At 38.5% G+C, this 23,907-nt stretch overlaps 1 protein-coding gene across 2 annotated transcripts in view; it reads left to right on the top strand.

Annotated features, from left to right (window-relative positions):
* LOC145977422 (band 7 protein AGAP004871) overlaps positions 1–23,907 on the top strand; it is a 171,427-nt gene that overhangs the window by 95,248 nt on the left and 52,272 nt on the right. Inside the window, exon 4 of one of the 2 annotated variants that reach the window (XM_083109395.1) lies at positions 9–132. The exons of the other annotated variant lie outside the window; for it this stretch is intronic. The gene's annotated coding sequence lies outside the window, so the exon portion shown is untranslated. The remainder of the gene's footprint in view (positions 1–8; positions 133–23,907) is intronic. 2 annotated transcript variants of the gene reach the window in all.

Raw genomic sequence — 23,907 nt, 5'->3', positions numbered from 1 at the left:
TTTTTCAGGTAAGTGAGCGATCTTTTTCCTCGGCGGGGGTACTTTCCCCTAAGGAGCTGTTTCGACCTAATTTCATCGTAATGCGAGCGTAACGTGTTTGCGGACTATTGCGAACTGTTGCTACGTAACAAGGCAAGTATTGCAAGTTTAATCGATATCTTTATATCTCTTATGAAACTCTAAGAGTACTTATAATCAAGTTCATATGAGAGAGATGCTGCTTCAAAGATATTTAATTTAATGTAATATAAATATAAGAATAGAAACGTATAGAGATAATGTTTTCGTTTAGATAATCTTATATGCATGTCAGAAGATAACGCTCATCCGTAGATCATCCATATTTATCGTCAAATATTTTAATCGTTTCATTGTTTACGAGCATACGTTCAAAATATTTGCGTTATTTTTACGCATGGTTGTCATGCAAAATATCCCGACGATACGTTTAAATGAAGGACACACGCAAATATAATAAGCGCGCATTAATTAATCTAAAAATTAATACAGTATCTAAAAAATTATACAATATTTTTTTTTTATTATAGACCGCATTAGTTTACATTTTGATATTATTGATATTAACGTTCGTACATTTAAAATTCGAATCGATAATTTTTGTACTTTAAGCTTTCCTTTTTTTTTGCAACACATGGAATTTCAAGACGCGTATAATTATCTAGAGAAGAAATTTCGCTGTCTTCGCCAAGATCAAAAGATTAAAGTGAAACTCTCTCGGTACAGTTGGATTCAAGTGCAGCTTATTAAATGCGGCAATTTTAAAGTTCTCTTTTGCTTACTTCGTCAGTGACGAATTAATACGGTTTAAACTTCCTTAAAGTCGCATATCATCCTTTGTTTCGTAGACGTTCGCATAATAAAATTTCACTTAAGCAGCCTCAGCTTGGAAGATTTTAATCTTTTGTAATCTTAATCTTTATATAACTTTAATATTTTATTTACCCTTGTTTTTTATGATATACGCGTATTAATTCTATCTTTACATCTCAAATTCGAGAACGATATCGATATAACAGAGGTGTTGCGTATTTTATGCTCTTTTTTATTTCCGCAATATACTTTTCATTTTATCGTCAAACTATTGCCGAACGTAAATTGCAACCGCGTGAAATTTGTTTTGTTTTTTCATTTACAAGGGCAGTTACGATCGCGAGAACGAATGGCACACAGGAGCGATTTTGCGGCTCTCGTTTTCAATACTTCAGTCTGCGAACAAAGTTTCTCCAATTTCTGCAAACATAATTTCACTACCGTGCATGGCAAAAGAATTATTATGACAAATAATACTTCGAGCGGATAGTTAAAATTGACAAATTGAAAAAGCGAGAGGGTACATCATTAGTTTTTTTCGGAGAGCATTAAATTTACAGCATTATTTTACGCTTCATAATGTAATATTGTAAAAATGAATATTCTACGTAAATAGCTAATCATATTAAAATATCTACTACGTACATTGGCACGAACGTGAATCGCATACACTCGCATTCGTAATAGATGCAATGCGCATAATATCGTTTGCATCGTGTATTACGTGGAAACCTCCCTTTGTATGCAACATTTACGACCCGGATATGGAGCTCGCACAAATGCGACTGGCACAATAACGTAATTTTCCGAGTAATACCACTCGCGTTAAGTTTTCGTCCGTAATGACAAAGCGATCGTTCGAAAGCGGCTCTATAACTTTTGAATCTCACGGTTTCGAAAAGTGGTCCTTTCCTACCAGTTTATATCAAAGTAATTATGCGTGCGTGCGTAGTTGACGCATGACGTCGGTTTGTTGGACACGTCGTTTAATTATGCTGAAACCTATTTAGTCTGCTCAAACTCGAGCCGTACCTGATTAACCTATCGCTGATACCCTATCACTCGGGTAGTCAAAATCATTAACAACTTAAATCAACAATCAATCAACAATACGCCGGAATGTTTTCTCATCTATCGAATTTTTACCACATAGCCGGAAGCAATTTATTTAAGCGTCGTTCATCTCTGCTATGATCCTCAATAAAACTTCGGAACGCGAAACTCATCTAACAAGCGAAACAATTCCGCCATATATTTCCGTTATGAGGGCTTTCATATTTTTTATGCGGATTTTTTTGAAGAACTTTCAGTGGTTTACATTTTAGTGGAGACGCCAGTTAATGCATTGCGGTATATTATGCTTAATTAATTATCTCTCGAGCAAAATTTCATTTGTACATTCAATTAAACGGCTGCTTTCCGAAAGCGATAGCCAGTAGATTTATGTCGGGCGTGTTAGTCGGTACATAGAGAGAAGACTTAACGTAACTTCACCAGGGACTGGTTTCGAACTAGTCCCGTCTGTAGTTACTGCTTTCTGGCGTGGACGTTCCAAGAATAATTAGTAGCTATAACAACGGACGCGCTGAAAACTAAGTTCAAGAACAGAAACTGCGCGGAGACAGGATTGACCTCAAAGTAACGAACAGTGGTTCTGGCAATGTATCGCCTCGTATTTTGACTCGACGCTCTTTGTGCGTGTTTCTCTCTATTGTCAGACATAATTCATTTATTTTGCGAGACGATTAATATTAATGCCATGTTCATCCGTAACATTTTACGCTTATTTGCATTGTAAAGCGTGTATTTTATATTTTTGCAATTCAACATTTTCATATAAAAATAATTTTCAGAACCTATCATCATCTCCCAACAGAATATATATCTGCAATTAAAAATAATTTTTAATCGTCTATAATATTCATGTTGCAATCATCGAGTGATTTCAGACAAATAATTCGCATATCGTTATAATCGCGGATATTGAAGTTAATTGATAAGGGCTTTTCACTTATAGAAAAACAAGGTTTTTACACGAGATTATGTTCACAATCGTTCCTTGCCGCGAAAATCTTTTTACCTACATCCGCTCTTGTTTGCACTCGTTTCACTATTCATATGGGATCTTTATTCAAATCGTTTTCGCGAGCCCTTGCAAGCCCCGGCTATACGACGTAGGATTTGCATTATGTTTGGCTGATGGTTGCATAAAGCCAATCAACGTGCAAATGCGGCAAGGCTACTGCCATTTTTAGCAAGCTCGAATGCGCAAATCACCGGGATACAGAAAGAGGCATGTGATATTCATATATGTGCTTCGAACAAATTTAAATTTTATTTATTCATTATACATATTGCATGATTTCAATTGTTTTTCTCGTGATTAATGAATTTTTATCTATTTGAAAATATTTTTTAATTCATATTACGCTGAAAATCGACAATGCGTGTGCACTTAAATCTCTTTTAAATACTTTTATTTTCGCCGTCCTCGTATTTCTATTTATGAAGCTCTAGTTGCGCTAAACATCGCGCACTTGTTTTATATTAAAATCGATATTCATCACATGGCGCATGAGACGGCATGCTTAGCGATGGCGTCTAGGTTTATTGAAATTCTGTGGCTTTCGAGCAATTTCGCGGAGCTTTGCTTTAATCCTACAGGATATGCTTCGTCTATCTCACCCTTATTATTCTTCCTTTTCTCCATTGCGGTTAACGCGACCGTAAAACCGCTTGCATTTTTCACGTGTCGCTAAGCACATATAAATAAAATTAATTACAACCTATGGACACGCATGGAATACCTCGCGAAATATTTTAAATTACGACATTTTACGTGGGAATTTCTATTCGTCCGAGGGAATATCCGTTCGAAATTTATTCAAAATGCGCGTAAGAAGAATCTTAAGAGCGCCTTAGGGCGGAAACCAATAAACCGTGTAACTGCGTACATCTCGGATAACCGAGCTCGAGGAGATTCGGGCAAGGAAGTGCTCCTTCACATCCGGACGAGGGAAGATGCGGCGCGAAGCAAAGAGAATGGGTGAGGAATTCGCGGAGGGAGGGCGCGCGTAGGGGTGAAATAAGAGCAGCACGATGGCGCTCCCGGAGGAGAACGTCGGGAAAGGGTAGAAAGATTGCATCGCGGTAGGCAAGAAAGTTAGCTTCGTGTGTAAACCGGCATGCGATTCCACGGCAGCCGTTAGACATTCCCGGCGAACGACGACGAGCCGCCGCGCGAGAGAAGAACCGTAAAACTTTATTGAAAGCACGCGCAACTTTGCCTATCCTCCTCCTCCCCCCTGCTCCCCTGCGCCCCCGCCCCGGCCGGCGAACGCAAGAGAAGCCGATGTCGGAAACGCCTCGGCCGCGGAATGCCGCTGCGGTTCCTGTCTTCGAACACAGCCTCCCCATCGCTTTTCCATCGCTCCCATGTACGTGTCGGTTTATTGAAATACTGCGAGTTGCGGTCCGAAAACCCGCGCGAGTCGAAACTCATTACATGCTCTCCCTCCCTCCTTCTCCCCCTTTCTCCCTCTCTCTCTCTCTCTCTCTTTCCCTCCCTCCCTCCCTCTCCCTCTCTCTCTCTCTCTCTCTCTCTCTCTCTCTCTCTCTCATTTCGCGCAAACGACATTCGCCGCGTTCGTTCCAGCATGATTGATGCAATCTTACATTTCTCGAACACACGCTCATTTTCGCTTTACATTGAGAGTTCCGAGTTTTTACCCCCATCGAAACCCGGAATTTCCCGAGATTTTTTTACAAAGCTATATTAGTTTCGGCTTTGAAAGTACGATAAATGGTATATTTTTTACATGGAATATTTACATTCGCAATTCATTAGTTTTTAAAATATCAAATATAGAAATATGGAGGAGGAAAATCATGGCAGCCAAAGTTGTCAGGATTTAATAGATTAATTTATGCGATGTTTCCCTTTTAAAAAAAATTTCTGCTCTTAATTTTAATAACAAATTTTTCCGGACTAAAACGCTTTTTAATTTCTCAACAGTTTGCAAACAATTTTTTAATGATAGTTTTTCCTGAATTAAGATCAGGATGTTAATATACTTGGAAGTTTAAGATAAAAAGCATTTTACTAAACTTTAACTACGTAATAAAATATTCGAACCTAAATGTGTATGTAATTTTCTGGATTTTAATTTGAATATTTTAATTGTCAAAATTTTTAAACGTTAATTTAATGCGTCCGTTTTTTTTTCATTGCATATCACCATGGATCGATTGTCAAATGTATTGCCGCGCCCGATCGAAGATTATGCAGGCTTTACAGTACATTATTGTCATATTATATATTTATACAACGCGCTCTCAGGACGACGAGCGTGCAAAATTGCGGCTGTAAAGATGAAACTTTGGGCATAAAAGGAAGGAGGGATGCGCGGTGTGTTTAGTATATTGAAGTTTCCACCGCGAGTTCTCCTATATTCAACACCAAGTATTATTTCGCGAAAAATGTCATTCGGAGCGGAAGGATGGTATGAGCGAACTATTTTTGCGATACACGGGAAAGTAAAGGAAAGCCCTTCGTGTCGATATTTTAGTCTTGGCTTTACCAAATTTGCTCCTGGTTTTTTCCAAATTTCACGTCACGTGGAACATATCATGCCGTCGCAAATATTTTTTATTGAAGCGCCGCGTTATCAAACAAATCGTCCGATATATTTCTAGCCGAACTGTTTGTCAAAAAGAGGAAACCGCCGACACATGGATATCGACAACATCCGTATTTTCTATCTACTATGATTTGTATGTGCGATGTTATCGATATCACGGGTTCATGACGTGTGTTTTTCCCCTTTCGCTTTTATCGCTACATCCCGTTACATTTCATCGGATTCTCGCGTTAGATCGCGGCCTCACCGCCAACTATTTGTAATTTTCCGCTCGGTATGTTTCAGGAACTTGAGGATATTTTGTACCTTGCCCTATGCTCTCTTCCATGTCGTACGACCTGTCGCCGAGAAGAACGGCGACGCGACGAGATAAATCTCGGGCAGTCGCCGTCGTTCCTTCCGCGACAAGGAAACCGCCGCTTTTCCCTCTTTTTCTCCATTTTCTACGCTCGTCTTCCCATTCCACTCTCGAACGGCAATCGAATCGCAAACGAACCTACGACACGCGGAATACATAGTTATCCTTGAATCGCATGCCAGCCGCGTTCAACAGCTTCACATGGGGATTGATATATTACTTTAATTAGCGTAATGTTATCGAGCGATTCTTTTGGGTGAATGAGAGAATAAAATGGAAGAATATCATGTTTATTTAAAAGAAAATATGGTTATTAAATTATTAATAACTATTAAATTATATATATTTTTATAATAATGTTCTTTAATTTTGTATCAGAGTTATTGATGTGTATCTATTAATATTAATAATGCACTTTCGTTCTAAAGAATAGCGCAAGTTTAAAACGTAAGACTTGTTTCGAAAACAAGTTAAAGGACTTTTTATTCTAATCTCCATTTTACCGTCTCGCAATCTCTCGCAATCATCGATAATCAACGCGAACTGCATGCTAACTATATCGCTGCGGTACCGAGAATGGTTCAACTTTCGCAATTTATACTTTTGGATTGACAAGGTAGCAGCAGAGGGAGACAGAACAAGAGAAAGAGACAGAGAGAGAGAAAGGAAACGATATTAGAGTGAGACGTTCGCTTCCTCAAGCACTCGGATCATTTCGTCGCTGGGGTTGAACTAGTGGGTTTCGCGTTTCAATTTTCTACCTCGATGAAATTCGACGAAAATTAAAGTCACGTAAAACTGGAGTCGCTCTCACCGACTCGCTTTTGACGAAACGCGGCCATGTCGGTTGCTCGCGTCGTATTCAATTGAACGAAGCTGTGCCGGTTAAATGTACGTCGTATTTTCCTTCTCTCCCTCCAGATAATCGCAATCAGCTTTGCGATTCTGCAAAGCCAACTCCAGAGGTAACCAACGCGACATTTGCGCGTTTGTTTGCCCATTACGGACTCGGCAACGATCGCCGTCCAAAGTTGGATCAGAAATTGGATCCGGTACGTTCACTGAAAATATTCGGGATTGTCGCATTTCCAATTGTCCTTTGATTGTCGGGCATTTCTCGATAATCAAACTTGAATGCGTCGAAATCATGTTGATTTTATGCAATAGCATACTCTGCAGTATGTATGACAATTTTTTGCTCTTTTGTCCAATTCCATAATTATCTAACTTTTAGCGCACCATTATCTTTAATCATATTGTAATCGTATTTAATAATAATATTATTATTGTAATAACAGTATAATAATATTAATTAATAATATTATTATTGTAATAACAGGAATACGTATGGTGTGCCTATTTTCTGAAACTGATAGACTCTGTATAATATATAGAATTATATAGAGAATTATATACGCGAAAATCGAGCCCGCGGCGATCCATTCGATATTCGGCAAGTACATATTCGCGATCGTATCGCGATATTATATATATTTAAATCTTGCGTAATATGAGAGGATTTGCCGGATATTAAAATTTCAGACGGTCGGATTTATAATCGGCGTCGGTTAATTATATTTGGCAGGACGAAACTTCTCGCAGGATAAATGTCACGGCGCGGATCGACGAATGAACGAGGACGCCGACGAAGATTTCCGGCTGTTCGTTAATTATTCAACGACATTGATGAACGCGAGATTGATCCACGATGGAAATTGTTCATTTATAGAGATTCGTACACATGCGCTTCTTGAACGAAGCGATAGTAATAATCGATAACTCATCGTATCACGAAACGATAGCTCGAGGATTTTTACGACGAAATCATTCACCCGCGATTTCATTTCGACAAATTTAATAATTTCGCAATATAAAACCAATTTCTTGACTTTTGCATTATCCATGATTATATTGCAATAATATTACAAAGACATGTCTATTCACTCGCTGTCACGGATACTATCACTTTTTCTAAAAACATCGTTTTCAAGCGTAAACATCGCGAAACATTATTCAGTATTACAGCTTGTAATTTTCACAGTAATATTTGAAAAATATTTAGATTGACGTAAAGTTAAAGAATTAAAGTATAAACAATAACAGTATAATCAATAATTAATTTATATTGTAATTATTACAAAATATGTATGTATTTTGATTAATATATCGAGATTAAAATACAAACGTCAAATTGCCAATCTGCGGAAAATACTATAGTGCTTTTGGGAAGTAATTATTTTCTTGAATAATGAATTGCATAAGCAAAACATGTTTGTTAATGTTATATTTAAATGTATGCATTCATTGTCGATGCATTCATTTTGAAAATACTTATTCGAAGAAAGTAAGGAAATTCCCAATTAATTTGGAATTGATATATCTTCTTAAAGAGTCATTTACTTGCGCAGAGAGAGAGCACGCATGCAGATTACAGATAAAGGCATAAGCAGCTTAGCTTGGCATTTCTCGTAGAAACTGCTGTTTCGAATTTTAAGTCTATCATAATACGGCAACTTGGTTGGGATGCATTATTCCACCTCAGGCTACGACGTCGAGCGCCGGGAATTACGAATTTTCCTTCATCAGACCGGATATCCTATCTCGGGCGTTACTTCAAGACCGGTAACTGCGTTCAACCGTCTGGATTATCACTCAACTCTCTTACAATCAAACGCAAGATATCGGACTGTAACAGACATGGAGATTTCAGAGAAAAGTAATGGGAAATCTCAGAGAAAAGTAATCTCTTATCCGTTATTTACAACGATCTCGACCATTAACGTCTGTCAATAAATTAATTCACAGTTGATAGATATTAATTTGTCTCGCTATAATACACTTAAAGTTTGTGATGCGTTCTCTTGTATTTTTTGTAAGCTGTATATTAGTCGATTAATTGCGATTCAAGATTTAATTTGTGGAGAAATCTGACAGAGAAGGAGAAGAATTTGACAGTTTACATAAATTAAGATTCAGTGCAGTTTTATTCCATTTTATTCATTTTATTTTTATAGACACATTAATTTTGTACACAAATACTTAGATTTTCATCGTGAACTTTGCTAAAAGCAATTACGCACACTTTACTTATCAGAAGAGATTAGGCGACAACAAGTTGTAAGACATCGATTCGATGGATGTTGGGCGGAGGTCTAATTTTCTCATTTGAAAGGCTTAATGGCATATTCCTCTTTCCTTCCACGCGGAGACTTTCCTGAAATATATAGATAGCGTTGTGACACGGTGTGCGTCGGGAGTAAATGCGGTCCGTATCTGCAAGTTCCTCGCAGAAGCGACGAAGGTTCTAATCGGCTTCGAAACGAGCTTGTCTTCTCGGGTTCAATTAAGCAATCGACGTTGGTATGCGAGTAAATTAGCAGAAACGATCAAAGTTATCATTACGCGTTATTTAATTTGATCTTTGAGTATTCCTTGGTTCTTTCTGCGTGGAAATTATTATATTTAGATCTACTTTTTATATTAAAAATCTCTGCAATTATTGCAATATTTTATAATATTAAAAATACATATAGTTTTATTTGAAAAAAATAGGAGGAGGAGGAGGAGAAGAGAAAGAAAAGCTATAGAATGGACAAACGTGTTCAAAGAGAAATGAAGAAAGTTTGATAGCACGCTTCGTTGATTTAGATAGCAGAGTTGTCTCTCTGAATATATACCCGAGATGTATATCTTCCGTAAAACTTCTGCAACACGAGTTCGCGGTCTCTAGCAGGCAAAGTTAAAAGTGTTATCTGTAGAGCCGATGAATAAATAAGACATCTATACACTCGACATATGTTATTTCTGCCCGTGCATTTAACCCAGTACTTTGTGTGTGCAAATTTCAGGGAGCTCCTCTTATTTATACAACTTTCGTCGACGTTTACCGAGGTCTGAAAGATGATCTTTCCTCGGAGATGAAGTCTGATCCTGCCTCTATCCCATTTCGCATCTCCTCTTCTGCGTAGATAGAATTCTCAAAATAGAAAAACGGACTTATCCTCGTCATCCTCTGTGTCGGGGGCGATTGATACTACTCGACAAGTGTCTCGACTCCCGACTTTGCCTTTATCCGTCTTAGCATCCGTAGTTCGAACGGTACGGAGGATATTATCCAGGCAGTCATGGCGAAGCAGAGAGAACCGCTCTTTCGTGTCGCTGGGATAAGATGATTCTGTTTATCCTGCCAGGAATACGTCTCTCTCTTTTCGAGAGAACGGATAATTCTCATCTTTCTCTTCAATCCGCTCGCGACGTCGGTTTTTCACGCGTTCTCTCATTTCGTATTCCTCTTCTCGCATCTCGCTTATTCGTGTCGAAGCTCGTCGCTCCATTCCACGACGCTTTTAATTCGACGTTACTCTGCGGTTCCCCAGCTTCCTTCTTGTGCGATTGCCTCCCAGAACGGATATTATGTTTATTAAGTTGACTATTTGCAAGACGATTCCCCAGAACACGATGACGGGCTGCCTAAACGTTTTATGATGAAACTACGCGTTACATTTCATTACTAAATAAATTCCATTATTCTTTTAAAGTTTGAAGTTATTTAAATATTCTTCTCGTATTTTTTGGAATATTCAGATGTCAATGATTTACACACAATTTAAAAAACTCTGACAAAATAAATTTTCCTAAAGTTAATTTGAAATCTACTGATTTCTTGATTATGGAAAATTTAAAACTTGCGAGATATAGAATGACACGACCAACCGAATTTTCGTTGAAACAAAATTGTATTTTAAACCGCTCTTAGTTAATGTCTTACAGAATACTCTGCATATATACATATATATATATATATATATATATATATATATATATATATATATATATATATGCTTGTGGTAGTAGAGAATATATTCCGTAAGACATTAACTAAGAGCGTATTCTTAGAGCGGTTTAAGAGACAGTTTTGTTTCAACGAAAATTCGGTTGGTCGCGTCATGCTATGTTTCGCAACTCTTGAACTCTCCACATTAAAGAAGTCGGTATAAGTCTCAAATTAACTTTAGTTAAATAGGACTTTTTAGTTTAAAGTTAAAATCCACTTGACATCAACTGAAGACTTTTGCTCTCCATTTGTGTCCTTAGGGAAGTTTAATTTGTCAGAGTTCTTTAAATTGTAGTGGTAAAAAGTTGCTCCGTAATTATTTTTCAATCTAAATTTATAAAAACATTTATTATTGTACAATGAAATAGAAATAAAATAGATTCAATGAAATAGAAACAATAAAATAAAAAAAACCTATTTGCTAACATTAATAATATACGTAATATTATACGTAAAGATTTACATGTATAGTTGCGTTTTTAAGATCATTAATTAAGATTACTAATTAAATAAATTTGAATTAATAAAAATAAGTTTGAATAAAAAAATAAATAAATTTGAATAAATGGTATTTCTTGATAAAAAATAATAGTCTTAAGAAATTTTTGAGTTATGAAATTTCGTTTCGAATTGTAGCGCGCCTAAGATTTATTGTTCTACGATGTAATTTATTTCTCAGTGCACTTAACTTTCCGCGATCACAGCAGGATAACGAATTTCATCGGGTTAATCGCTCTTCCGGTGCGAGAACACGCGCAGAATACACCCGGGAGAGACAATTTCGCGCTTCCGGGCTGAACAATTTTCCGGAGGGAAGGGAGGGAGGGAGGATGGTCGACAAGATTTTACAGCCCGTCGTTTCGCGAAAATCCTCCGAGGACGAATTTCATTAGGATCACCGGGATTAATCCAAGCTTTTCGCTCGCCGATCGCGAGCGAGCGCGCTCGCTCGTTTCGCGGGATTATATCGCTGGCGGATCGCGCCCCCTCCCTCCTCTCTCTTCGCGGGTTAGGTTTTGATTATGTGCGGTTGATTATACGCGCTTAGTGGACCCGTGGCCCTCTGGACTAGACAGTCCCGACGCGATCTTTTGTGAGATCGTGGAATTGCCAATCAAATATTCAAGCTCGCTTGTTTAACTGCCGCAATAAAGAACAGACGGCGCGAGCCCGAACTCTTCCCCCATCACGACCACCATCACTAGGGCCATTCGCACCCTCGTCGCTTCCACGGGGGCTTTTCAGCTCGGTGCTTGAATACTGTAAGGTGGTGGAGCGGCCACGAGTGTTTACACGAAACACCAACGCCGGATATTCTATTGTTAATGCGAGAAGAGATACGGCGCAACCCATGTCCTGTTGATTGAAGTCGAATTTTTTGCGGCTTCCGCAAAGGACAATTCGAGGAGCAAGTTTCGAAAGAGCTTCTTTTTACGATTAGGTATTCATGAATTTTTCATGTTGTATCAGTGTTTTTAGATAAAAAGAGGGAAAAAGAGGGAAAACGCGCGAGATTTTTAATAATATTAATCGAAACGCATACTTGTTTTCAAAAACAAGACAACTTTTGAATTTTAATTATCTTGAGTGAATAAAACTGTTTTTTAATTACGCTATAAGATTGCAGTGATTGATAACGGTTGATTCACCTTAAGTATTCACACCTAATAGCAGCATCAACAAAGACGAGCGAGATGAAAGGCGCAATTAGCAGAAATAGAAAGCTTTTATCGAGCACGTAAAAAAGTGACGTAAAAAATATAATCAAGAACGGGATTAAATTCTTTTCGCAATCAAAATTACCTTCTGACACGGGAGAGGCGAGGTTTAGAGTCGCCTCTTCGAATTGCCTTACGCATCGTCAGATGATCTCATTTGTTGAGAATTAATGAGCTACCTTGTTAGTATGAATTGCATTTGTATATGTGCCTCTGTACATCAAACTTTCCTCAGACAAGGCATCCTCTCATTTGCGATTTGCGCTTGTACTAAGAAGCGGGACCAGTCGCCTTCAACTCTCAAACAACGTTAATTTCCTGATTGCCGGGAGTCGGAAAATTAAACGTGGAAGCACAGATGAGTTCTTGTTTATCTCTCATTACAGAATAAGACAAAGCGCCGTCGTCTCTCGCCGTATTTTTCCGTATTATGCAGCATCGCCGAGCCGTACGATCCGTCCCGTCCAATGTGGTTTAATTTAAATCGTACGAAATTACACAATCGTTTTTCCAACGCGTGATATTTATTCGAATAAAATTTAATCTTGCTCGCGCGATCAATAAAATATTTATGTGGAATAATGGCATCCTAAAATAACGAAACGTTACGATGAAAAAAATTACAACGACCCTTGTCTCTCATCTAAAATGCAATTAGTCCATTGAATGTAAACAATAAGGAAACCGAAGTAGTGGCGAAGAGCAGCATACTCATTATACGATGCTTTAATTGTTTTTGAGATAAGAGCACACGCGATATTTAGATGACGAGACCAAACAATGGTACTTTTCTCAGGGTGATTTTCTTTCTCGCTCGCAATTACCGACTCTGTGCCATTTACATGACTTTGTGCAGCGGAACGAGAGCCCCGCGAATCTTTGATTTAAATTCTGTCATTATAGTTGATTAACTCGATTTAAATGTCGCGAATAAACCCGGCTCTGGCAAATTCACCGTCGATTGTAATTATGATTTTCCCACGCTTTTCGCGCAAATTTCAAACACAACGCGCTGATATAATACCGTCCGAGAATTGTTGCCATTTGTCAGACTGTCTCATTTCGCAATCAGGTCATATTTCACACGGGCAATAACAGCGAGCATAATATCGAGACTGTTTTTAGACCTGTGCAACGCGGCGATTGCAAACGTGCTTGAATTCACGCTCGCGCTTCCTTTCCCGACATCGTTAAAATTTCATGAAACTCATACGCCATGCCATTCTCATCGCGAACCACGTACGGTTCTCTTACAGCAATATCCGCGTCACGAGTATCCATCCGGCCTGCGCGAACCATTTTTACGTTTTCCTTTTTCCCCCGCTTTAAAGTATTCACGGTACATACGTCCTGCGTGTGCGCGTCAGGTGTTATTATGTAATATATTACGAGCAACGCGGATAACGTGTTATCGCGCAAATAATAAACGCGATGGTGTTGCCTATTACTTAAAAAAAATGCATAATTTTGATGACTGTGCATATAAACGATCGCTCGATAATTGATTTGAGATTTCGCGATTAATCCGAGGGTGAGGATAAAAACGTCGATATAGATTTCTATGTCGCCCGTTACACTTATTTTCACGGATATCCAAGAATCAAAGAGCGAAGGAACTTGATTCGCTCGAGGGTCGAGTGCAATTAACGGAATCTATGAGCTCGCGTCTTCGTTTGGCTCTCGCCGTTCTTTTTTGCTCTCTTTCTCTCTTTTTAGCTCGGCAGAGATACTCGAACTCGGTAATCGTTACTCATCCCCTTGAGATTCGGCCGGCTCATCCTATCTTCTTCCATTTGTGTGTTTCGCTCCGCTATTCTTCGATGGTTTAAAAGTTTTATTTCCTACGAGCTATCTGATTTCTCTCTATAAATACTGCAAGATAATTCCAATCAAACAGTTAACTAGTCAGGAAAAAGTTTCAAACACCAATAGTCGCCAGTAGTCAGTTCTTTTTAAATTGCTCCGCGTATAATGTTACTAAATATTAATTAAACAATAAGATATTGTTAGGAATAATTTAAAATTAACAAATTGTCAGGATATAATAATTTTAAATTAACATGTATAATATTTAATAGAATTTTGCAGAAAATGGTATGAAATTTTCAGGAATATATCAGACATTTTAGCGAAAAGTTAATTAGATCTCGTTTCTTTGTCACAATTAAAGGTTTAGGAAACATATAAATATAATTTTATTTTAGTACATATGGCTTTTTTTTATTACCAGAGACTTGTCTTTATTACCAGAGAGCTTCCTCGACGCGAATAGCTCTTGGTAGTTGCCTCGTCTTGCAGAGCAGCTGCCTCGGATCGAAACCCCTGTACCCTGTTCGCACCCTCGGCACGTCTTTCAACTGGCTTCCATGAGTTAACGAAGCACTCGGCTTGGCTCTCTCGGCCTAGAGGACCGCCGCTACCGTTAATTCTGCGTATACAGAGGAGGCGAGATCGAGCTTGGTCGGCCCGTCTGTACCGAAACGTGGCTGCCTGGGACGGATGGGTGATCGTCCGTGTGGATAGTCCGCAATTTTGCAAGGTCGGTTTGCATTTAACTCGATAAGTCGCCCTCGCGCAATCAGCAAATACTCGCGCCACCATCATAACGGCGCAAGTCCGCGATGAATTCCCGCACGAATTCCTCGCAAAGACGACATTGTCGACAACATCTCGAACCGACCGTTTTTAAGAGATCGCGCGCTCTTTAATGAGATTTCATTTGCTTGTCGTCGGCTCGAGAGTAGATCGAGAGCTCTTTGCGCGTCGCTGCACTCTCCGTCGCTTTACGTAATTTTCGCAACGCAAACGCTGCAGAGATGAGAGATATGTTGAGGAGGAAATTGATGAAACATCGGTTTTCTTTATTTATTTATAATCCAATAAAAACTAGGGCAAAAATCTCGATTTTCTATATTTTCTATATTTTTTAAATTGGCTGATTTTTATATAGTTTGCTATATAAATATTACATTATTAAAATATACGAAAGATATAAGAAAGATTGAAGTAAATGTTTATTTATTTTTCTCGTAAAATTAATATTTTGACATTGTGTTAGTGGTCGCACATTCTTAAGACACACAGATAGTTCGCGCACAATATTTTCACACGGTTATTGAAAATTATAAATATATCTAGGAAAGAGCATGGCGTGCGCTTACAAAATGTCGCCTCCACTAAATGACATTGAGATATATCTAAAGCTTAATCACGCAGTTGTCCAGACGCGGAAATGCGATGTCAGCCGTATGCCATACTGCTATTTGATGATGATTTAAATCCAAAACAGTGGATAGGGGATCAGTGTGATTATGGTCTGACAGCTGGAGAGTATCGCGCCCGTCGCATTATTGCACCGTTTCCGCTTTTCCATTACTGCAACATTTCCATCAAAAATATCGCCAACACATGCTTGTCAAAATATCATATTTTCAAAGATGAGACTATCTGACATTGACTTCAATCGTCGAATTGAGCAAATATGGAAATGCGCATAAATCACAATCGTGCAATTTCAAGTCAGTCGAAGATTTAACAAGCATATGAATGAGACATTCTATGCTCGTTAATCTCTCGTTGATTAGTTGAATAAGTGACGAATGACAGCGCTGGGCTAATTTAAAGAATAATTGAATTAGAGTGGCTAATAAAACGGATAAAAACGCAAATATTACGCGTCCACGGAATAATTGTGTATAAATACTTTAGTATACTTTTCGCTCGTACACCCCATTTAGTATGAATTAAAACAAACACCGGTAAAAATTGAAAATGTACACAAAGCATCTCTCCTTTCATATCTACGTGAGAAAACATTCGATTTTGTTAATGAATAAGTTGTTTATATGTCGGTTAATTAACGTAAAATTAAGAGAAAAAAATCAACGCCTAGTTAAAACACTTGCTCGTAAATATGTTGTTCGTTTTTACTTACAATATTGAGATATAAATATTTTCTTAAATAATAAAATTAAATTTAATGTTAATCAAATGTTTCGAGAAATGTATAAAGATACGCGAGCCAATTGTTTGGAATCTCGTTGCATTTCACAAAAAGATAATTAATCGCGTATCTGCTAATTTAATTATTTCAATAAATATGTAATAATAAATAATTGTACTTGATGAATTGATTTATGGAAAAATAATATCTGTCATGATTATATATGTTCCGTCATCAATTCTGCATCAAATATTTTTGTTTATTATTACCTTTTTACCATTCTGTATGTATATTTAAATTACAGTACGTAAACGCAAATACATTAATTCGCTGCCTTTTGAAACATATATCGAATTGCCGTAAAATGTAATTTGCTTAAAATGCATCGTATTGAAAACGAGACCATTACCGTTCGAATAATCAAACCTGTCGTTCATTAAATTAACGCAATAGCTAGAATTGGTAATTTATGATAGCGGAAGTGTATCAATCGTTATTAATTAAATAGGGAGGCATTATTATATTAAAATACGCTTAATTAACTCATACATATAAACACTTAAAATTTAACATAGAATTAAGTTTAATCTTATGTAATTATTGATGAATTTTGATTAAAGATCAGATTTTCCAAAAGATTATAGGCTATAATATATTAATTACTAGCATTTCGTGGTGATTTTTCGGCAACAAATTTAATATATATATATATATAAAGATATATATGCAAGACATGAGAAAAATGTATCGTAAAAATAAATTGCCTATATAATGGATACTCGAGAATCGAGCGATACTTTCAGACGTACAAGATGGCGATCCCAAATACGATAACGCAAATCAGTCTTCGTTGTCAAAAACACGATACGATCTAATAAATGCGGGATAGCACTGAACGTTTCCAGGAATTACCTGTTGTACTGGAAACTCCTTCGATCGGCAGCGCCATTTATCAAATTTAGCCCATATCTCTCGGTCCGGTCTCGAACGAGAAAGGAACAAATGGCCGGAAGTTAGCGGGCAGGCAGTGGTGTGGACTGCGGACGAAAGGTAGAACTATTTGTAATTACGTTTCTTTCCACTCCATCTGTGCTGGCAACCTGAGCCTCTCCCCCGAGCTCCGTTATATCTCCTCTGTCTTCGCTACTCCCTTTACATCGTATTTCACTTACATTTTTCCGACCACCTCTTTCTTTTCGCGTCGTTACAGGACACACGGTCGCGTCGAAGGCAGACACTCGTCGTCCTATCGATACTTTTCGTTCGCAACATATAATATAAATCTGCGGAATTCCGATACTCGCGCGAAAACATGGAGACCTTTGTAACGAGAATTTTTATTAAAAATCCAATCCCTGCGTTATTTAACAATCGAATGCGCATCTCCCTTCACAAAGGTGAAGTGCTTTCGACAATGTGCAATTATTGCCGAGCGATAATATGATTATTTGCGCCGGGAATGTGTCGAGAAGAGCATTTAGAGCTGTGCGATATACGACTCGTGACGTATATAGCAATCCTCTCGGATAATGGCATTTAGCTGTCGATCTTCAGCGTGGGATTTCTACGTTCCTAGCACGTAATATCAATTTCGCGACGCCGCCGGCGATTGAGGACGCTTTCGCTTTCCGAGCTGGATTCGCGCGCGTATATACGACTTTTATGCAATCGGTTCTTGATTAAGATTAATTGGATTTTTCGGTGAATTTACGTGCGCCGGACGAGCGTGCGGCGCTGGGTGATTGCTTTGACGGGTTGTCGGAAAAAGTCGACACAGGAATAAAAAAAAAAAGGAAAAAAAACGCCATACACCGGGATTGTGCCGACATTTCTATTATACTAAAACGCCGCGTCGATGTGGACGGGACGTGACACAGAATGAAATACGAAGTTTTTGCATAGTGCGCTTTATTATTATTATTATTTTTTTTTACATCTACTTCCGATGATATTCATTACGCTCCTCATCTTCACTGGCACCGAAACCGATGCGACAGAAAATATCACGCATTGTTTTATCGTTTGTATTATCGTTTTATATAAGCGATCGTATTTACTATAGCGAGTGACACTAGCGATAATTGCGATATCGTACTATTGAAGATTTTAATATTAAAAGAGCTATTAAAAGTTGAAAGAGAATAAAACAGAATTGTCTGTGTAATGAAAAACATAATTATTTTTTTTTAATTTCACAGTTTTTAGAGAACACTTAATAGAAACGATGTAACTTTTCTATCAACAAAATTGCATTTTTTTCTTTATAATTTGATCATGCAAAATTGAATGAACTCGATCAAAGCAACGCTCTCTTCTACCCTTTCCGACCATTTTTTTCCGTTATTTGAGCTTACGTAGTCACAGCATTGATCGGCAATCGTTTTATTTGTACCGACATATTCGACTGTGCTTTATGGGAATTTTGCGTGCTCTCTTCTTGCCACTCTATACGTTATGTACCGTTCTTCATTGCTCCTTTCACGAAAACTGCAAAGAATTTTCGCCGTTTCCGCTTCCCTATCACTTCAATCTCTTTCTACGTACACCTCTCTTGATAAGCTACACAAACTTCTAGCCACGAGATAGGAAATCCATCCAAGTTTCGCGCCGTGATATTGAGCTGCTTTACGTCTTTTCCTCAAGTCAGTTTAAATCAAATGAAACTGACACGTGTTTTAGATTAAAATGAGAACGTATTTTCGATACAAGAATAAACTTGTATAATAAACGTACACATTATGGAGAATATTATACATCGAGATTATTATCAATATATCGCAGCATTAAATTTTATACATCTGATTGTTATTTTCATGAGATCTGTTTCGAGAAAAAGCGGATATTCCGCGGAAAAAACAGAAACAAATACGAGAATGGGACTTTTCTAAAAAAGAGATTTAGTTTGGTTAAAAGGGAACTTCGGTAACTCCGAGTACAGTTTACTAGATGTAGGTAGTGTATAAAGGCAATGTAATTAGCGATTCGGCTGTACCTGATAAAACTTTAGCTCGGCAACGGCATTGCCGAAAGGAAGCGGATTCGAAATGGAGGGTTTGAACGAACGGGAATCCGCTTCCGTTCCGAGCGAGCAACAGTATTATTTTGGACAAAATGCTCGATTTTAGAATAGAATCGTCCAGCAATTTAGCGAAATCTATCTGTGTAAATTGCGTCTACATGCTCGCTCGCGATTCGTTAGTCACGTAGTACGTGATATATGTTCCATACATGCAAGCACGTACGCGCGATTCGTGATACGTGTTGCCTAATACGAACGATGTTAAAATGAAATTAATGCGAATCGTCCGAGCAGCTCGAGCACCTTCGTGATTGACGCTAGTTGAATAAGTTAGTACATTCGCGTTAAAATATCGCTTTTACGTTCATGGGATTTTTATTCTATATTACGACAAAATGCTCTTGTAGATCATCCGAAGGAAATGAGATGACATTCCGAGAAAATTTTCAATCTAAAACTTTGTTCTCTTCGCTACGCGACAGATGATATTTATGTATCGTCGTAAAATGTATAAATTTATAAATGGAAATATTTATAATTTCGACAGAGAGATTAATTATTAATTATTAAGATTACTTCAAAGAGAAAATTATTTATAAATAATAACGTGCCTTTTTGCACTCGCAATTTTAATGCATTGAAAATAAATAGCGTTGATGAGGAAAGTTTATACATCACAGTACCAAGATACTTCCTGAAAATTGTTGCAAGTAACGGATAATAAACGCGTACGGGTAATCACTCCATTAACGAGCACCGCAAGGATCAAAATAATGTCCACAAGGTACGAGACTGGTGAAGACGTCGCCGCACCGTGAATCCTTTGATAATTATAATTAGAGGTGTGGTGAGCGGACACGAACCCGTCGCCGGCGTCGCGAGAGCAGCCTTGCGTTATTATGTTACCGCATTATACAACATCGATGCACGCGCACGCGAAGAAGGAGGAGCCGGAGGCCGAAGCAAGGACGAAGGGACAAAGTAGCTTCTCCGAGGCTTCCTTCCCTATTATCCGTGCTTGGCGGTCCGCTCACTCGGCATGCATACAAAGCAGTATTTATAGCCGTCGTGTACCGGGACAGCGCCTGCCCGATCTATCTCCCGGAAGGGAGAAGTCGAGCAAATATTCATTCAGGTCTCGAAACATAATCGTTCTACCTGCCGGCAAAGTTGCCCCCTAGTTGTTACGCCAGCGGAAATGACGATGACGTGCAAGATGACGTCGGAGGAGATATACGGAATATATAGGATTTTACGGGGGCGAGATAGGAAAATATCCGTCGCGACGTTATTTTATTTACGGTTTACATTGATCTCTTGGCTGTCAATCGAGATGTAAGTCTAACTTTCCGCAATCCATATTATTAAAAAAAGGAACATAGAAAATTAAGATATCAATTAGATGTAGGTTTTTTTTCAATGATTTAAATTTATAATTTAATTTAATTAAATTTATAATTTAATAAATTTATAATTTTGGAGGAATTGAAAATTTTATGCTAATATTGCCTATAAATTTTTGAAGAAGCAATATTTACTTTGTGTAAGACAGGGAATGTTTATAACATCACGAGATCTCTTTTGATACATTCTCGTGTAATATCATTATACGCACATAAGTAGTAAAGCTATGCTCATGGTCGTACGCGGCAAGTGTGCGCTTTCGAAGACTTGCGTGCGAAAGGTTATTGGACGCAGCGACCGGTAGTAAACGTTACAAGCAATTTATGCCGAAAGTAAAGTAATTAAAAACAAACTTCCGCCGGCGAAACAATATCGGCGAACAGGTAAGGCGAATTTAAGACGAGACGACGACGAGAGAAATAAGGGCGCGCGCCGCGAATGTCTCGTGCTTCGAAACGCTAGTACGCGGTGCCGTGTATCCGTTTAATTCATTTACCCCGATCTCGAGGAAGTTTTTACTTCCGCCAGGTGGTGGTCGGGAATCAAGAAGTTCCTCGCGCCGAATGAAGTAAAGGAATACCATCGCAGGCACGGTGAATTTAAATCGCCCGAGCAAAGTATTTCGTTTCACGCGGTCGTCTCCGCGCGAGAGCGAACAGAAGCGATACATTTCCCGACTATAATAAAAGCCTCCGCCGGAACTTGCGCCGTGACGAAAATAACAATCTGCGAACAAACACGTGGGTGAACGTTTAAGGATCCCTCCAGAGAGAACCGCGACGCCCGTATGGTTTCCTTCGACAGCACCTTAAGAGGTACCGTTGTAATGGATGCAACGTCGCGTGAAGAACCCGCGTACGCGTAGATCCTTCGTCTGTTTACTTTGAAAATGCCATCGTTCTCGATGGCATCTTGTCGATATTTCGTATACGAGTTATAACGAATTTATAACTTCCCATCCCTTTACCCAGGTTCGATCATCGAACTCGAACTAAGTTCATAAGCCGCGATAAAACCGCTCGCAGTAGACACGATACTCGGTAAACAGCTTAAAAAGTTCACGTAGTCACGTAGACCATGGACGTGTATGGACCATTTGCAGGAGACTCGAGAAGATGGAGATAGCTGTGGATTGCGAAAAATACGCGACGTCGCAGAAAGGAGAGGAGAGCAGGAACTCGGGAGCACGTAAATTGTACCGTCTGAAAACTCGCTGCTTTAATGAACGCGAGTAAATATTAGGCGACGACGAGGTCTGAATAGCAATGGTACCGCGGTCAATTAGTTGGGTAAATTTTTAATTTCCCGCGTTTGTTTTTTTTCGTAAGCACGTTTTACTTATTTTCACGATTGTGAAGCTATTTTTCACAAAATATTGAAAATTGCACGCTTAAATTTTTACCGAAAAAAGAAAAAATTAATTTTCTCCTAATGAATCTCCTTTTGTCTCTGACGTGTGGACAATGTTGGAATCAAGTCGCATCCTTGGTCTTAATTTTGAGCTTTAAAATTTCGTTTTTCGATTTCGAGGATTGGGCCATTACAACTGAAGCACTCGACGTGAAAGGAGAGGACAGGAATTGGCAGGGACTTTCGTTTTTCGAGAGAAGCTACGGACAAGCTCTCCATCCACTCGAATCACTTTGCGAGTTAAGCGGCACTTTTCACGTTGTACGTGACGTGCCGGGAATGTATATATTGTATACATACATCAGCACACACGTAGCTGTGCTCTCCCACTTTCTCGCGAAGTAGGAATAAATCTTCGAATAAACGTATATAACACTTTACGTCGTTCAGAGAGTACGATTCAAGATTTGCATGTTTAAGGAGATGCATACGCGCACGTATTTCAATAGAGATGATACGTAAACAAAATGAATAATTTCAAATACCTGAAAATTTTTTATAAACTGCAGATCTGTCTTATTAAATTATAATTGCATGGAACAGAGATTATATCTCTGTTCCATGCAATATATAATTTAATAAGACAGATCTGCAGTTTATAAAAAATTTTCAGGTATTCGAAATTATTCATTTTGTTTACGTATCATCCAACGAATTAAGTGAACTCAGTTATTCAAAGAAAATTTATTTTTCTATTTTCATACGCGTAAACTTTTATTTTTTTTTCTGCAAAGCACAAAGATTCCAGATTTAAATCTACTCCGGAGAAAATAAACAATACACGTTTTATACGAGAATCCTTAGTTATGGTATACGTATTTTGCATATCGGATTACGAATTTATAACTTACAAACTAGAAGCCGTGCCGTTACATTAAGCCATTCCGGGCAAGTTGACAGGGGCAAGATAACCATAGTGACTTCATAACTGCATAACATATGTATAACTATGCATACAAGAGACCCTTTACCGTGAAGATCGCACAAAGAGCAGAGAATGTAATCATACATTCCGATCAAATTGCACCGAATAGCTTCGTTTAATCCCCCTATATAAGAAAATTGCATAATTTTCGTTATTTTATAATATTTTACCTGTACATCTCTTTCCTTTTAACGTTATATTTTAGGGTCATAAGGAAAGCAGAGGTTTACACTTTCGAGAGAAATGATCTCTTTTATATAAGTGATTATATTATATTCCCTCCGGATAACAAGCTGAGATAGTTTAGCGTGGCGAAAACCAGGGCCATAAAATTCAAGCGGTCTAGTTTCTCGGGTTTTACCTTCCTTAAAGTAATTCGATACGCGCGCCGCGATTTCTTGTTGCAAGCCGCGGGGATTCGGGTTCGGGCGCGAGCTGGAAAAGTGCAAAGAGAAAAGGTATCTTCAACGCCGGGGAGAGGACGAGGGGGTGCAGCGACAAGTGTTACTTCGCACGTAGATTCCAGTTTCCAATCTCCTTAGCAATGCGGTATCTCGGCTCGCGACGGACTCGCCTTTCCGTTTTGCATTATCGGGATTTTACCCCGATGGCAGCGCGAAGTCTGCTTGATGCTTTGCATTACTTCGCGAAAGTACAACCCCTTTACGCTCGTCTCCTAAATGGAGTTTATCGAGCGCTCGAGACGGACGCGAGAAACGTTGAAGAGGTTGACCCGCGTTGCCGAGACATCAGAATGCAATTAGATTCTTAATGAATCTAACATGCTAAAGCGTGATTCGTACACTGAGAAAAATCATTTGATTG

This window comes from Camponotus vicinus, unplaced genomic scaffold (genome assembly GCF_025532165.1).
Source record: "Camponotus vicinus isolate PSW18456_S1 unplaced genomic scaffold, iyCamVici1.0 SCAF_9, whole genome shotgun sequence".
NCBI classification, from domain to species: Eukaryota; Metazoa; Arthropoda; class Insecta; order Hymenoptera; family Formicidae; genus Camponotus; species Camponotus vicinus.
Note: the sequence above shows the minus strand (reverse complement) of the source record. Positions and strands in the feature narration are given on the sequence as shown.